Source organism: Brienomyrus brachyistius, chromosome 5 (genome assembly GCF_023856365.1).
Source record: "Brienomyrus brachyistius isolate T26 chromosome 5, BBRACH_0.4, whole genome shotgun sequence".
NCBI lineage: Eukaryota > Metazoa > Chordata > Actinopteri > Osteoglossiformes > Mormyridae > Brienomyrus > Brienomyrus brachyistius.
This window is the reverse complement of record NC_064537.1, coordinates 17,769,951-17,785,913: the sequence shown is the minus strand read 5'-3', so window position 1 is coordinate 17,785,913 and position 15,963 is coordinate 17,769,951. Positions and strand designations below refer to the sequence as shown.

General features: G+C 41.9%; 1 long non-coding RNA gene and 1 pseudogene across 1 annotated transcript; one reads left to right on the top strand and one right to left on the bottom strand.

The window, feature by feature from the left end:
* The first annotated feature begins 802 nt into the window (after positions 1-802).
* On the top strand, positions 803-7,664 carry LOC125743079 (uncharacterized). The gene is made up of 2 exons (XR_007398275.1): positions 803-1,198; positions 4,843-7,664. It is a non-coding gene; the product is annotated as an uncharacterized LOC125743079 (long non-coding RNA).
* Positions 7,665-8,190: 526 nt separating this feature from the next.
* LOC125742343 (UDP-glucuronosyltransferase 1-2-like) lies at positions 8,191-15,061 on the bottom strand (annotated as a pseudogene).
* Positions 15,062-15,963: the final 902 nt, after the last annotated feature.

Below are 15,963 nucleotides of genomic sequence, written 5' to 3'. Positions count from 1 at the left end.
CTGGAACGACAGGAATCCCACAAAAGCAGCTAGACCCTCGCATTCCAAATACGGTCAGCCAGGGCTGACACCACATTTTTGTGGCCTGAGGTGAGATGTTTGGAGCTAGCTGACAATTTAAACGCTATTCGTTTTTTAATGTAGCCTACTACGTAATCCCTGTAACTCTTTACTGGATAAATGATTGGGAGAGGGAATTACGGGCGTTGGAGGGGCATGGAATCCCTAGAAGATTCAGGGGACAAGGGCCATGAACATTAAAAAGTAGATGTAAAATTCGGCTGTGGGGGAGGTGACACTTTGTCAGAAGGTATAAGATTTCTAGGTATGCCCCTAGATGGATGGATGGAATATCCGGTTCCTATTGCATGTTTCAGATATTTTGCATTTAGGGTTATCGATCTAGTAAAAGAACCACCACAATCTATTTCTGAGTGTTTTCTTGATGTTTAGTATATATACACACACATACCGTATGATATACGTATTCCTGACATGCTATCTACTGCAAAAGTGTCTCTGCTGCTAAGCAACGTGTCGCATGACACATTCTATTCATAACAGTGTATTTATCTGTCATCATTCACCATTCCTCAGTGTAATCTCAATGCCCCCACCCCCTAAGTAAATAAATAAATGAAATAAGGTACTTTATGGCACGAATGTTATTTTAAGATGTGTAAACTATTGTCCATTACGAATGTTTGTGCAACTGAGATTTTTTTAAAGGAGGGTGGGGCTCAGTGGGTAGCACTGTATCCCAACAAAATCAGTTCAATCCCTTCCCCAGGGCTCAGTGCATGTGTATTTTGCAGGTTCCTAATAAGTACTTCGATTTCAAATCCTGTCCAAATGCAACCACTTCCAATCCTGTTCTGTTGTTGCGAAATACCTTAATTTCTCCCAAACGCAATGTGTTAGCTTCCCTGACTACAGGCTATTTTAATTAGCGAAAGGCGGAATCGCATACATTTTTGAGATATCGATCATTTTTTTGACCAAGATAGCCCAACACGCACAAAAACGATGAATGCTTTATATAACGATATCAGTGATAAACCGACTGCTCCAGCTATTTACAAAACTATTTATTAGGCACAGCTATGGATTATTTTAATGAAATGTACGTGGCAAGGAAACGGACAAGCACAACTTTTCAACTTCTACCCATCTGCACCCGCCCTCGAAGACGCTTAAGGTGAGATTAATGTCAAATACGAATGGAGACGACGTGAAACTAATGCAGAAGCTGTGGCTATGTCCCACAATTTAGTTTTGTTGATTACTTGTCTGTCTCTTCGCGTGACACTCATGCACAATCCCTTTTAATAAACGTTTAATATTTACACTAACAGAGCAATTATTTAAAGATTCATTTATTCCACGTGTTGGTCCTTCAGGGGCGCTGACAGCATATTCATCAAACTGAACGTGTGATCAATCTATTTCCCTACACGCCAGGAGATAGATTGTGGGGCAGTTTTAATCGAATTGCGAAGTTTGCACAACTTTTCCACCTTGACTTCAATTTAGGGGTTTTCATCTTCGAGGACTGTTCAAACATCTTAGACGGATAATCCTGAATACGCCCACGTTTGCGTCGTGCATCTCCTTAAACAATCAGATAAACAGATTTTTGAAGGAAATGGGCAGGTGTGAGAATAGCTCCGCAAATTACTTTGAGAAAAGTAGATAATGAAGTGATTTTCATTGCGTCGGATAGAAGAGATTGGGTTAATTAAGTACGTTTATGAAGTTAATTTCGCTTTGGGATATCTTGAAGCACTGAAACTTGCCGCAAAGGAATTCTAGACAATTCAGTTTCTTGTAGACACTGGAAAAAAGGTTCAGTTTTTACGAATAGGCCTTAATAACTGTATTCTACTTTTTAAACTCTCATGTTTAAGTTTCGAATTACACCTGCTGATCAGTTGCGAAAGTTGCTGTTGGGAATGATGCCATAAAACACCTCAGTTTTGCGACTGCTAATTAGACTGTTATCCTGGCAGCGTGGTTGCATATCCTGCAGTACCAATCCTAGCCGCACGGGGAGCATCACTGATGGCGCCCCCCTATCCGCTGCAAAGTGCAATTTTCTGGCAAGTCGGCACTCCCTCAGAAGTTGGCACCCTAGGTGGCTGCCTATAGGACTGACAGGCCCTGATATGCTGTATAATATGTAATAGGAATGTCCTACACAATAGCCAGTAGTGGTCCATGTGGTACCCATGTCAAGCTTTACTTTTGCCCATATTGCCCTAGAATCCACCACTCAGTGTGCCAGATAACATAGTGTCTAAGTCATTGATTGTGATATCTGGAATATTTCATATTTTGAAGCAGGACATCCCTCTGATGTCAGGTTCACCTCTGTGAGTCCCTTATCTGCATGCATTATTACATCTTCTTCCAGTGTCCTCCATCACATACAGTACCTCCTTTGGTGGCCATATCAAGGTGCATTCTTACCAACTTAATCTTCACCCCTTTCTTGCATTGAAATGTTACAATTAAATTAATGAAATAAACCAAAAGAGTGCATCTGATTCATCTTTCAGACATTCCTTTGAGCTGTCAGTACCTTGAAGAAGTGTAAAGACGGAGTCAGATCTCTTTAAAGCCGTTCTGTCACCTGCTTAAATTAAACACCATACTTTTCAAAGTGTGATTCCTTTCAGCAGGATTAAAAAAAGGCCATTTCAACAGCACATATCACGAACCAGTAACAACAATTTAATTTAGGAACTTTTGAAGTCTTTTAATTAAATGGTAATTATCCTATTATGTTTTAGTCTAATTATGAATAATTAGGAAGAAATACAACTCAAAAGACACACAAGAAATAAAGGTCTCTTGTTGAAAATGCAAGGTACAATGTCATTGGTTTCTACTTTGTTCTGCATATAGTTGTACAGTAGAAATGTATTTGGTGCCATCTAGTGAATCTTAATACTAGTACAGCCAGCTTTCAGGAACCATAATTACCCCACTGTTAATGTACTACAGATGGAGACAAAAAAGAGAGACAAACAAGTTATTTTGTGAAGGTTCAACGTAAACACAACTTGTTCTCTTCCACGTTTGGTTTTAAACATTCAAATCATGTACCATCCAACCAAAGAACTAACAAATAAACAGAAACACAAGAATCCCCAAATAGCTTCTTGATTTGATCCGATGAATAAACTACCAAACCACCCCAGAAAAGTGTCTACCATATGACCTACCCTGAGATGTCCAAATGTCACAGATTTTGTTTGATACCTTGTCGAACATTCTAGCCACATGACTTTGTGGCAAGAAACGAAATCAAGTGTTTGCTGTGGTCACTCACACTCTCTGGTAACTGTTTCAACTGTGACATATTGAACTGGCATATAAAGAGCAATGTCTTCTTACAGACATCTACAGCTGAGTCTAATACCAGAAGTAGTGGGCAGATAAGAGTTGCCAGGTAGGTGACTGGCTCAGTGAATTTGGCTGCTGTCTCTGGGCTTGGCAAAGTGATTTCACCATTGGTCCCATGAGCAAGGCCCTCAGTCTCCAGTTTCTCCAGAGATTGTCTGACCCTGCTCTGTCAATTGTAACTTTGAATAAACGCATCTGCTAATAATAGTATTTCAGGCAGAGTATTGTACTACTTAATGATTTGTTAATTTTGTTTAGAGTAGTGCAGATTTTTTGTTCCCTATTGTCTTTTATTTTTGTCCTTATATCTTAATTGTTTTGAATCTTGCTCTGTAATGTTTAAGGGTTGACAGCACAGTCTGATTAACTACTTATATTATCACAACACCCGCGTTCGAGTCTCCGCCTGGGTTACATGTGTGTGGAGTTTGCATGTTCTCCCCATGTCGTCGTGGGGTTTCCTCCGGGTACTCCGGTTTCCCCCCACATTCCAAAGACATGCTGAGGCTAACTGGAGTTGCTAAATTGCCCGTAGGTGTGCATGTGTGAGTGACTGGTGTGTGAGTGTGCCCTGCAATGGGCTGGCCCCCCATCCTGGGTTGTTCCCTGCCTCGTGCCCATAGCTTCCGGGATAGGCTCCGGACCCCCCGCGACCCAGTAGGATAAGCGGTTTGGAAAATGGATGGATGGATGGATTATCACAACACATAATTGCATTTATTAATTGCATTTCCTTTGATTCACATGCATGAGGTTTAATTTCTATTATTGTCTCATTAATTGCCATGAAGTCCACCTCAGTGGATGGGTATCCTAGAATCCTAGATTGGGGTGGAATTTTCATTTTTGATTTTCTGCTGTGGCTGACATAGATGTGTTGCTTCATTACAGGGTATCTGATAAGTTTAATATATATAATACATATTTAGCAATAAACAAAGTGCATCCTAAAATTATTACAATGTCCGTGTAATTGAATATTTAAGGAATGTTTTGCCAAAATATCAGCTGAAATGTGTGAATGAAAAAAAGACCACTGTTATTTTTTTGTAACTTTGTTGATCAGGGACATCTACATTCTTTTCTTTGTACTTCTTCTTTTACTGAGTTAAAGGATAAAAGGAAAGATACAGATCATGGCCATATCGCTGAGGAAATGTGTAAAGGTTCAATAACAGAATGTGAATGGAAACACAAAAGGGCTAAAAAGCAACAACAATAACATGCTGGTCAGTTTTCTAACAGCTGGACGTAAAACAACATACTGTACAAGAAAAGTACTACTGTGAAAAGAACTGCATTGCACATCTTATATGGATAAAAACAGAATAAAAATATTAGAATATGATGATTATGCATGTATTACTGTTTGTCAACAATCTTACTGTGACTATAGAGTGAATATTTGAAGTAATACTACATTTCCCTTTTCAGATCTGCTTTCTGTTATGGATCTGCAGGCCACAAGAGGGCAATCTGAGCTGCTTATGTTCCAGGCTTATGCGAAAGGAGACCACGAGGAAAACAAGCTCTTGGTTTCTTCTGCGTTCAGATCGCGGGGTTTTGCTTATCATGCCTGTCCCTGGCATTCTGGATGTTTCTCAGTATGCGTACTCGACCGTACCTGTACTCTGCTGTACCTGTACTCTGCTGTACCTGTACTCTGCTGTACCTGTACTCGACCGTACCTGTACTCTGCTGTACCTGTACTCGACCGTACCTGTACTCTGCTGTACCTGTACTCGACCGTACCTGTACTCTGCTGTACCTGTACTCTGCTGTACCTGTACTCTGCTGTACCTGTACTCGACCGTACCTGTACTCTGCTGTACCTGTATTACCTCATCTTCCATTGCCGAGGACCAGTTCCAATGCTAATAACACAAGTACAGAGGATGGTAAAAATCGCAGGATGTCGTTCTTGCCTCGCTCCAAATATCAAAGATACATCGGATGCATCCTCACCAAGTGAGACCAATCCCATGAGTCATTGCAGCCCAAGTTCATTCTCGGGTGGCAAGTTAGCAAGATCGGTCTTGCCAAGAACACAGGTACGATCTTCGCGTTCCCGGTATTGAGAAACACCCTCCGCTTTTCCAGGATTTGCTGATTCCAGCTCTCCCTGTTCTCCAGACCACTTTACTGTCTGCCAATAGTCTCATCCTGGTCCCCTGACAAAATGCTTCCTGGTTCTACTCTAGTCTCACTTCCAGCTCTCACCACCAGAGAGCTGTGCACTTCCATTAGTCACTTTGAACTAAGTCCAAGTGGTGGGCTGGCCAAATGTGATCGCTGACCTCATGTGAGTTTACCTCACTACCCTTGTTTTGTGTTCCTTAGTCTGTTATCCATGCAACATATCCAGCACATGGCCATGTTGAGTCTACAGCCTATCCCAGAAAGCATGGCACAAGGCAGGGCACACCCCAAACAGGATCTTAGTACTTGATCTGAATACATTCCTCGAGCATATGTTTGGAAGAATTGATTTGCATCTCTGAAAAGATAAAACCAAGTCTGTCTGCAAAACAAGTTATAGAAATAAAAATAGGCACATTTAAATAAGCTGTAGAACTGGATAATTAATTTTATTCCTATCCATTTACAGAAAAAAAAAAAATCAGACAGTAGGGTATTAACCGTTTACAAATGGACCAAAACTTTTGTTTGCCTTACTTGCTCTCTTATGTGTCCCACCTGTCATCCTCCACTGTGCATTACAGTCAGGTATCTTGCGTTCTCTATTTTTCCCATCAGTCTTTGCAAACAAATATTTTACATGGACTTTGGACGGACTGGATTCACACTTTATTTCATGGATTAGATTGAAGTGAAACTTTTACTATGAAGCATTGCTTATCCTTCTGATTCATTAACAGCTGACTCAGTGCTATGATGTAATCAGGCATTACATATTTATCATTAAATAACTGGTGACACTTTACATTAACTGCGCGTTCATAATGCATTCATAAAACATTCATAAACAACATTTAAGTATGCATTAACTAACATACCTTAACAGCTTTAGTATACAATACATTAATAACACTGAATATTCTATGAATGCATCATGAAGGTGCAGTTGATGTAAAGTGTTACCCAATACTACATGGATTTCTTATGCTCAGTTACCCTCCTGAGTGTGATTTTTACAGGTACACAGTTTAGGGGACTCACACGTTCATCTTTTTATTTAACGAATAAGGCTGAGGCATCATTGAGATTCAACATGGCTTCTAGTCAGTCGTGCTCGAAGTATGTTAGTCTTACCTCTTGTCCCTGCCCTCTTCTTAACCAGCGACAGCTGCCTTGTGTTTACTTCTCTGTTAGTCATGTAAATTAGCATGTCTTAGTCCTGTGCTCCCTGTTCTGCCATTGTTATCGGACTACGTGTGCAGCTCTGCCTGGTTTCCACAATAATCTTCCCCGTGAGGGTTGTACCTGCTGACAGCCTACATTGAGGTCATCCTTCTCCTGCCGTGACGTGACACTGTGGAATACTGTGTCCAGTTTCTGGGAGCTGAATCTCCTTATTATCCGCTCATATTTTGTGTCACTTTCTCAAATCCATGGAAATACAACGATCTGTCAAATGAGAATGAATTTTGTTATTGGAAATAGCTATATTATGTGTAATTAAGCTTTAAATTGCTCTGGAAAACCAAATAGGTAGCATCAAACACTCAGATTTATAATGGGGATATAAAAATAATGTCCATCTGTGTTTAACCACTTGCCAAATTCAGGTTCAGGAGCTTATGAGCACAAGGCAGGGAACAACTCAGTATGGGCTGTCAACCCATGGCAGGGCACACTCACACACCATTCATATCTATGGGCAATTTGGTAACGCCAATTACCCTTGGCATGTTTTTGGACTGTGGGGGGAAACCAGCATACCCAGAGGAAACCACACGATGACATGGGGAGAACATGCAAACTCCACACACAGAGATCCATGGCAGAGATTCAAACCATGGTCCCAGAAGTGTTAACCACTGCAACACCATGCCACCCCTACGAATATAACGTGTATAACATTTATAGTATATAATAAACTAGAGTGAGCTCAGTAAGTATTTAGGCACAGAAAACTGTTATTTTGTACTATGCCTCCTATTACCAACCTTATTGTGAGACACTGGGGGGAAAGTAAGGACACTGGGTGATGTTTTGTGTTGCAGTGGCAAATGATTAACCACCTCCGGGCCAACAGGTGACCTCATTAACAAAATAAAGATGACTGTTATTAACTTCAGCGTATTGTGGGAGTTATTTAGGGGTTCATTTAAGTGTCAGGAGGTGGAGAAGGAGGTTAGGGGAGGAATGGGTAAGGTCAGGAAGAAGCTGGCACCAGGGTTTGAGGAGTGGGGGGCTTTTAAATGCTGTTTCCTTGTATTTAATGAGTTTCTGGCCCTTAGTCATTGTGCTTCCTTTGATGTTTGTAAAGTGGCCTCTTCCTTGTTTATGTATGTTTATCTAGTAAAATCTTTAGTTTGATTTCTTCTATTGTATGCTTTTCCTGCTGCGTGACAGTCTTCTGCCCAATAATAACCACCGGTACTCTACAATACCTTCTGAAATATGCTGATAAATTTGTCCAAACCACCCTACACTGCTCTGAAAAACAGGATCCATACTCTGGAGCAAATCATGGTTAGATTGTTAAAGATAAATGTTTCCGTTGTTGAAGATAGTCCTCTTTTGGTTTATTTTGAAAGAAAACATTTGCTTTTGATAGAATTTTGTAACTTGTTGGTACTAGGTGGTCTCCAAAAGTTATTCTTCAAGGCCTCTCAGGAAGAGACTTGGAACAGATAGTGAGATAGTGAGACCAAACATTTAGTGTATTTTCTATACAGGAATCCAAAGACACACGTACATACAGATAATGAAATACACTGTCTTCATGTTTGCACACTGCTGTTATCTTACATAGCACACATACAGTATGTTGAAATGCCATTGATTCCATATCAGGCAAAAAGGTTGAAACAACGTTAATCCTCAGTCTTTCACTTTATATCAACATTGAATCAAGGTTTTGCCACCATCAATTTTTCAATATTGAAAATCTGACCAAAAATCAATTCAGTTTCAACGTTGATAATTGAACACTGGCCGTAATTTAGCGCATTTAGCTATAATTCAACGTTGAGACAATAACATGATGCTATCTGGGATGTATCATCCGGTTCTGTAGTAACAGGTTTAAAAATCTACCTCAACAAAGTCTCAGTTAAAGAGCATTTCCATTCTTATTCCAGTTTTTGTTTCTTCTGGTCGGGTAAAATATAGTATTAATGATGAATTTGTAATTCAGAAAAGACTGTGCCGCCATACAGTTCAGGAATACCTACGGAGTGATATCATCATATTTCCTCGGGATGCAGAGCACTGTATGCAGAACAAACTGAAGGCATGACCAAAGTCTTTCCTGGAGATACATGTCCAGGCCTTGCCAAGGCACAAGTTGCACATCATGGCTCCACGTCATTTTCTGTTCGCTCCTGTTTATGGGAACCTGTTTGGATCATTGTGACCAGTGGCAGCAAAGGTGGTAAAGGTGCCAAACTGCCAGGCAGGTCGCGGCAGCAGTGAGCCGACCATAGGCACTCAGGAATGCCGATGCGATGCCCCATTAGCCACTTCTCTTCTTGGTATGGAATAGCACCCAGAACAATGTGGGCTTCACCCTCACAGTCTGTGCCTAGGTGGCTAACCCACTTCTCTACTGCTGCCCAGGATCCATCATTGGCCTTCACCTTCTGTGGGAGCACATTGGTGAGGGTAAATGTCGACTTACACCTGAGGGTTTAGGTGACCATGGGTACAGCTCGTGTTGGTGTAATAACAGGTGGCACAGCCTGGCTTCCCACCACACTCTGATGGGGGCAAGGGGCATCATGTTGCCATCTGCTTTGCAATATGCCAGCTAGAAGACAAATGTCAGTGACCTCACTGATGAGTTAATTTTCATCCAATCATCTTGCAATCAATAGCTGTTAGCTCAGAAGCAGCAGAAAATAGCAAATACATTTAAAAACTAGTGTGGAAGGATTTTTTTTGGCCCCATAAATGATCAAGCCAGAATTTTAATTGTCAATCTTGGTATTGTCACGGCACGGCTCGCGATCGCCAGGTGAGCGGGCAGAGAGGCGAACGAGCGGAAGCCGGCACACAGGCAAGGTTTGGGAAAACGGGGTTTACTTGGAAAACAGGGACCAGGACACAGGAAAAGCTGACTGACATCTACAATGACGGACCCGAGAAACCGGGGAGACCAGGACTTAAATACACAGGACTAATCAAAAGTAACCAGACACAGCAGGAGACGGTCAGGAAAATACACGTGGGTAAGCAGGGGGCGTGGCACACACGAGGAGCGGACGAGCCGGGCATGACAGGTATACCTCGGAATACTGGTAGAATTGGAAAATTTTGAGAAAATTTAGAAGCCGTATAATATTCAATATGGTAATAATAAAAAGTACAACTTACACAACATTCCTGAATTCCAGCATCAGTTTATATGCTGAGCATCCAGATAACAAACTGAACAAAATAAGGAAGATAAATAACAGATTTTAGTGATAGGGGATTGTTTGTATCACAGTCTTACCAAATATACATATATAATGTATTTATTTCTCAGGCAAAACTATTATTCAACAATAATAAGGAAACAAGACCAACTATAAAGCAGAAAAATCTCAACATTGGCATTTTACAGTGATTCTGTTTTCTTGTATATTGCCACCATTCAAAATATTTTTTTGAAATGTGAAAGTTAGTGCCTGAGAAGGAGATTTTTAAGATAAATATTCCTTTTTTTCACATGTATGTGGATCATACTTATAAGGATGGGTTTTGAATGTTTTGGTAGAAATGCTTTATTGATGTGAATGGTCATCCAGATTCTGTGCAATATACTATGATTAGATAATATTAATAATAAATTAATTGTTTGCATGTTCTTCCCATGTCGTCGTGGGGTTTCCTCCGGGTACTCCTGTTTCCCCCCACAGTCCAAAAACATGCTAATTGGACTTGCTAAATTGCCCATATGAGTGCATGTGTGAGTCAATGGTGTGTGAGTGTGCCCTGCGTTGGGCTGGCCCCCTATCTTGGGTTGTTCCCTGCCTCATGCCCATTGCTTCCGGGACAGGCTCCGGACCCCCCACGACCCAGTAGGATAAGCGGTTTGGAAAATGGATGGATGGATGGATGGATGGATGGATGAATTAATTTTTAGGGAGACTGGTTTTATTAATTTTAAAATGTCAGGCACACACACCACTTTAAAATTCATCCATCCTCCCATTTTTCATATCCACTTGTCCACTGCAGGGTCTTGAGCCCGTCCTGGAAGATACATGTGCAAGGCAGGCAAAAAACCCATGATGTGGAGAACATGCAAATTCCACAGACATGGAGCCAGAGCAGAGACTCAAGTCCAGGTCCCAACGGCGTCCGCTCACCGGCGCTAACCACTGTGCTGCCGCCTCAGGCCAATTTAACTAAAGTGGGCTCAAAATATGCTTGTGTAGTCAGCAAGAATCATTTGGTTTGTTCATTTGTTACTAAATCCTGTGTCCTCTATTATAGTACAAGCAAGCAGGATTTCCACTTTCTATATCATATGCTGAAATAGAGACAGAAGATGCTGGACTGTCACATTGTCTGAGGTAAACAAGACAGACTGGTTGACGGGGCTTCAACTAACTAAGAAACCAATTGTCATGTATCTGAAAGCAGGCTCCCTCTCCCTCTCTACTCTGGTAGTACATCTTCATCTGCTTCGCATTAACTTGCCTGGCATGCGCATAATTGAATTAGTTTATTTCTTAGACAGATGAGATGCGGTTTGGGAACGTATCCACATGAATGAGAATTTTACTGCACATGAATGACTGCCTTTATTCTTTGGCAGAGACAGCGGAGTTGGGCGATGCCTAAAGTTTGGGGCTGTTTCATGGATATGCTGTATGCAGGCAGTTATGCTGAGAAGCAGCCCATCACCTACAGCACTGCTGCAGCTCAGGTCGGGGCCAAGTGTCCACTGTATGCAATACACGAAGAAGCCCGTATGAAAAAAACAATGTATGGTTCATATAAGGCTATTAAGCATTTTTATTACAGTATTTCAATAGATGACAACACATCATGTTTTATATGTTCACTACAAGTCAGTGTTTTACAATCTTCCATGTGTGATAAAGCAGTATAAAAAAAATGAAAATTTTCTGCCAGCAAGGGTTATCATCCTAAAAACATACTATTAAAAACATTTAAAAACATACTGTATAATTACTGTCAGATGAGAAAAATATGCATAAAATTAAAAACATCAGGAATTATCATTTTTGGGGAAAATTACTTTTTTGTCAGTAAAGCAAACCCAAGGTTAGCAAATAACACGGCCGCTGGCAATTAAGGGTCCTATTCAGCATCTGAAGTGGTTCCTTGCATGACACAAGTGTTTTTGCTAGCAGGAGCCTGATGCATTTTCCTGTCCTTGTGGTACTTAAGGGCTTTGCTCAAGGACCCATAGACATGCTGAGGCCAGGCATGAACCTGTGACCTTCTGGTTACAGACAGGGAGGCTTGGCCAGATGAGCTGCATGGGGCCCCCATTATGCATGACCAGAAGGTAATTATTAAATTTCCTTGTATTTTAACATGTCATCGTTAAGGGCTTATAATTAAGTGACTTGTACTCAATAGTGCTGCAATTAAACTTACTTTGAAAATGCTTGCACAAAAACTTGAGGATTTATTTAACAGCAAATTCTACACAGCATAAAATAAGATTGAAACAGTGCATCTTTGACTTTAGACCCAGCAGACTAAGCCTCCATACCGGTGCTCAGAAGGTCACCAGTTTGTGCTCAGCCTTGATAGAATAGCCAGATGTCTATAGGCCCTTGAACAAAGCCATTACCTACCAGCTGGACAAGAAAATGCATCGGGCTCATGCTGGCAAAGACACTTGTATTATGCATGGAACCACTTCACATCAGATGCTGAATAGGACCCTGTGTTTTAATTGCCATTGGCCATATTATTTGCTAAACTTAGGTTTGCTTTACTCAAAAAAAAAACAACAATTTACCCCAAAAAGGTGAGTGCAAATCTCTCAGCCAAAGCCATGCAGGAAGCAGCCCGATCCTGGGAAGAGGGAGGCTGCCATACTGCTGATGCCCTGTCCTCACCTTTTTCTGCCCCGGAGGGGTCACCAGGGCATAGATGGAACTGCCGCCTCCCCAGAACCACTACCAGCGGCCATCCTAGGTCCCACAAGCCTTCCACAGATTCCCCTACAGGTCTGTAACCTCCACACCTGTTTGCCCTATCTTGTCTTGATCCATCCTGACCTCACCAGCTCCTGTATTAATGCTACTTAGTTCACCCATGTATTCCACAGCTAAGCCTGCAGTGGTCTTCCCTGCCCAACCTCCTGTGTCTTGCTCCCCATCCATGTTAAATCCCCAAAGTCCCATAGTCTCCAGTCTGGTCCTGCAAACTCGTGTCCCTCTTCCTCCCTTACCTCCGGGTCATGTACCCTCTGTTCCTCCTGTTGTGTGTCCCATCAGTGGTCCATGTGCCCTGAGCTTCCCAAGTTCAGTTCCCTGTAGTGTTCCTCATTCTTGTTGCCCTTTCCCAAGTTCTCGTGTTGCACTTCTCTGTGTTGGTTCCCCACTGGTGTATGGTCCTAGTCCAGTCTTTCTTGTCCCTGGATTTTGTTGGTTTCTGTGTGTAGTTCTGTTACAGTAGCTTTCTTCTCCGTACCCCGTGGTCCTGGCTGTACCTCATGCACCCAGTGTTAGGAGGGGGTACTCTCACGATTAGTCCTTGCCCTACCCCTCTGATGTTTGTTCCCTGTTTGACCAGCAGGTGTCTCTGGCCATCCCATGTTAGAATTTAAGACAATACCCACGACCCAGTAGGATAAGCGGTTTGGAAAATGGATGGATGGATTTAAGACAATAGATTGAAAAACATATAGCTGACCAACAGTTTTAATAAAGTCACTGAATGCATTGGTCACCACAGCCTTATTGAAGTGTAGGCTCCACAGCAAGTCAGCATTTCTGGGAGGACAGGGCAGTTCAGTGTAAGGGCTGAAATTCTATTTTTCTCTCCCCAGCTAATTCTTGCTGTCCCATCATATGTATATGCAGACTTTCCTTAACCCCTCCCCCTTTTGTTTTATATATGTTCTTCCATGTTCATATGCCAGAATAGACGCTTTTAGTATTGTTCTTCCCTGCTAAGTGCTTATGCAGTATAGGGTAGTGAGGTATATGTGTTTATACTTCTGATTTCTTTATTCAAAAGCATTTAAAGAAAAATACAAACATAAAGCAGGTTAAAAAAAAAGTCATTTTGAAATTTTGTAAATCCAAAATAATCTCTCTGGATGTGAAAGAAATATTTGTACTATTCTTTGAAAGTTCTGAAAGAAAACACTCATCTTCATATTTTCTTGAAATAACATTCATAAGGCTCTACAGTAAGCAGACTGTTGAATTCATTCTTATTCTCCACTTATTCTGTCTTGTGTTTCCTCCTTTTACAAACCCAATGACACGTTATACTGAATGCGCAGACCAATGTGAAAACCAAAAGCAAGACAACTGCAAGCAGGAAACTGATCACATCCAGGGAGTGACAAACGTACCACGGGGTACGTGTAGGATTTGCTGTGTACGTGGGCAGCCTCTTTGTGTCGCATAACAAATTCCATCCAGAAGTATGCATTGTCCGGGAGCGTAAGCGGCTTGTCCCAGTGGAGACTCGAAAGTCACTGCATGTTTTTACTATATGACGCTTCATGGATCACCTCCTTTATGGCTTCCAGGAAGCTTTGGGCAGTAAGCTTAATCACATTCAGAACTTTGGCTGCCCCCGTGCACCTCCAACCTCAAAAGGTTCTCAGATTGGTCAAAAAGCAGCGGTAAGCCTGCAGTCTGTACAACATGATAGATTGCCTCATATATGCCATTCGTCCCACCATGAGCTATGAAGGTCTTGACGTTTGGGTGACCTAGGAGGTCATTCTGAGGCATTCATTTTACCAGGAGGGTGTTGTTCCCAATGTTTTGTGGCCGTTCTCCAACGTGCCTCCACATGACCTTTTGGGGGAGCTGGGCAAATGCATCGGCAATTTCAGATGTGCTGTCATTTGGCAAGGCCTTTATTAGACACTGTGCTCGCCAGAAATCTGCACGAAATCCTCCAGTTCTGATGGAAGGGGCTTTGATGGCTTGCACTAAAACCCACCGATATAGATGGAATTGGGCGTAGTGGGTCATGGGAACTCAAAGACAAAATCTGCCCTAATGAGCCAGATATAAGCAGACTGCCGGAGGTGGTAGAAGTCAGTGTCTGGTCCAAAGTATTTAGTAGACAGATTATTGTAAGAGGGCAGAAATCCAACCCTCTCCATAAGGACATTTTTGATGTAATGGAGGATGTTTCGGAGTCGCTGAGTGAAGATCATCTTGTCTGAACTTGGGCACGTAGGAGACGGAGATGGAGCAGCCGCAGAGTGCGTCTCACCACTGGTGATCGTACGAACATTAAAAGCTGTAGGGAGCTGCATCTGGTGAGCCACTAGGACTCCTCCAGGCAGGCCAGGATCCATGAGGACCAGATCAGTAAAAGGAGATGATGGCCCTGAGAGATCCCTCTCCCTAAAGGATGTCAAGCATGCGGTGGAGGAATGCCTCCGGGAAATCCTGCCTCCCATCGATGAGGGCCTCTGGGAGGTGAATTGTAATGGAGGTGTATTGGGGACACTTCTCCTTGATGTACCAGCTGGTGGAGCTCCTCACCACAGTGATGTTGTGACCTCTGGCATGGAGCCCTTCCATCAGCAGTTTCATGTTAAACCAATAGCTACCATCCACTGGGAACATCATAATATTTCCTGCTTGGGACCATGGCAGAGATTGAAGAGGAAAAATCACCAGGAACGCAAGAGGAAGGCTCTTCATCATTTTATTATTTTTCTCTACAAAGATATGAATGAAAACTTTCAGATGTTCAATATATTAAACATTATACAGCATGCTAGCACTGGATGGGCTTTCTAGTTATAAAGTCCAAGGATAGCAGAACAGTACATCTATTCTAGAAATTTTCATAACACTTTAAGGTTTGCTCAGATCCTGTCTCATAAAGTGCTTATTAACGTGCTTGAAAATAACCTGCAACTAAAAAACAATGCATTTGTAAGTCTACTTCGAAATGAGCTACACCTGAGCTTAGTGCTCTGCTCCTTAGCTATTAAACTATTACTAACCCATTGCTAATATTTTTGTAAAATTAAAAAAAATCTCAAATTCAGTGATGTATGAGAAAGATGTCTAAATCCCTTTCACCAAGTATTTAATTAATTGATACTTTATTGATCCCCTGTAGGGAAATTATCTTTATGCCTCCCACAACTTGCTCTTTGTGGAGTAAGTTGACCGCGAAGGGCTGCTGCCTGTAGAGGCGCCCAGGGAGCTGGGGGTTAAGGGTCTTGCTCAAGGACCCGCAGAC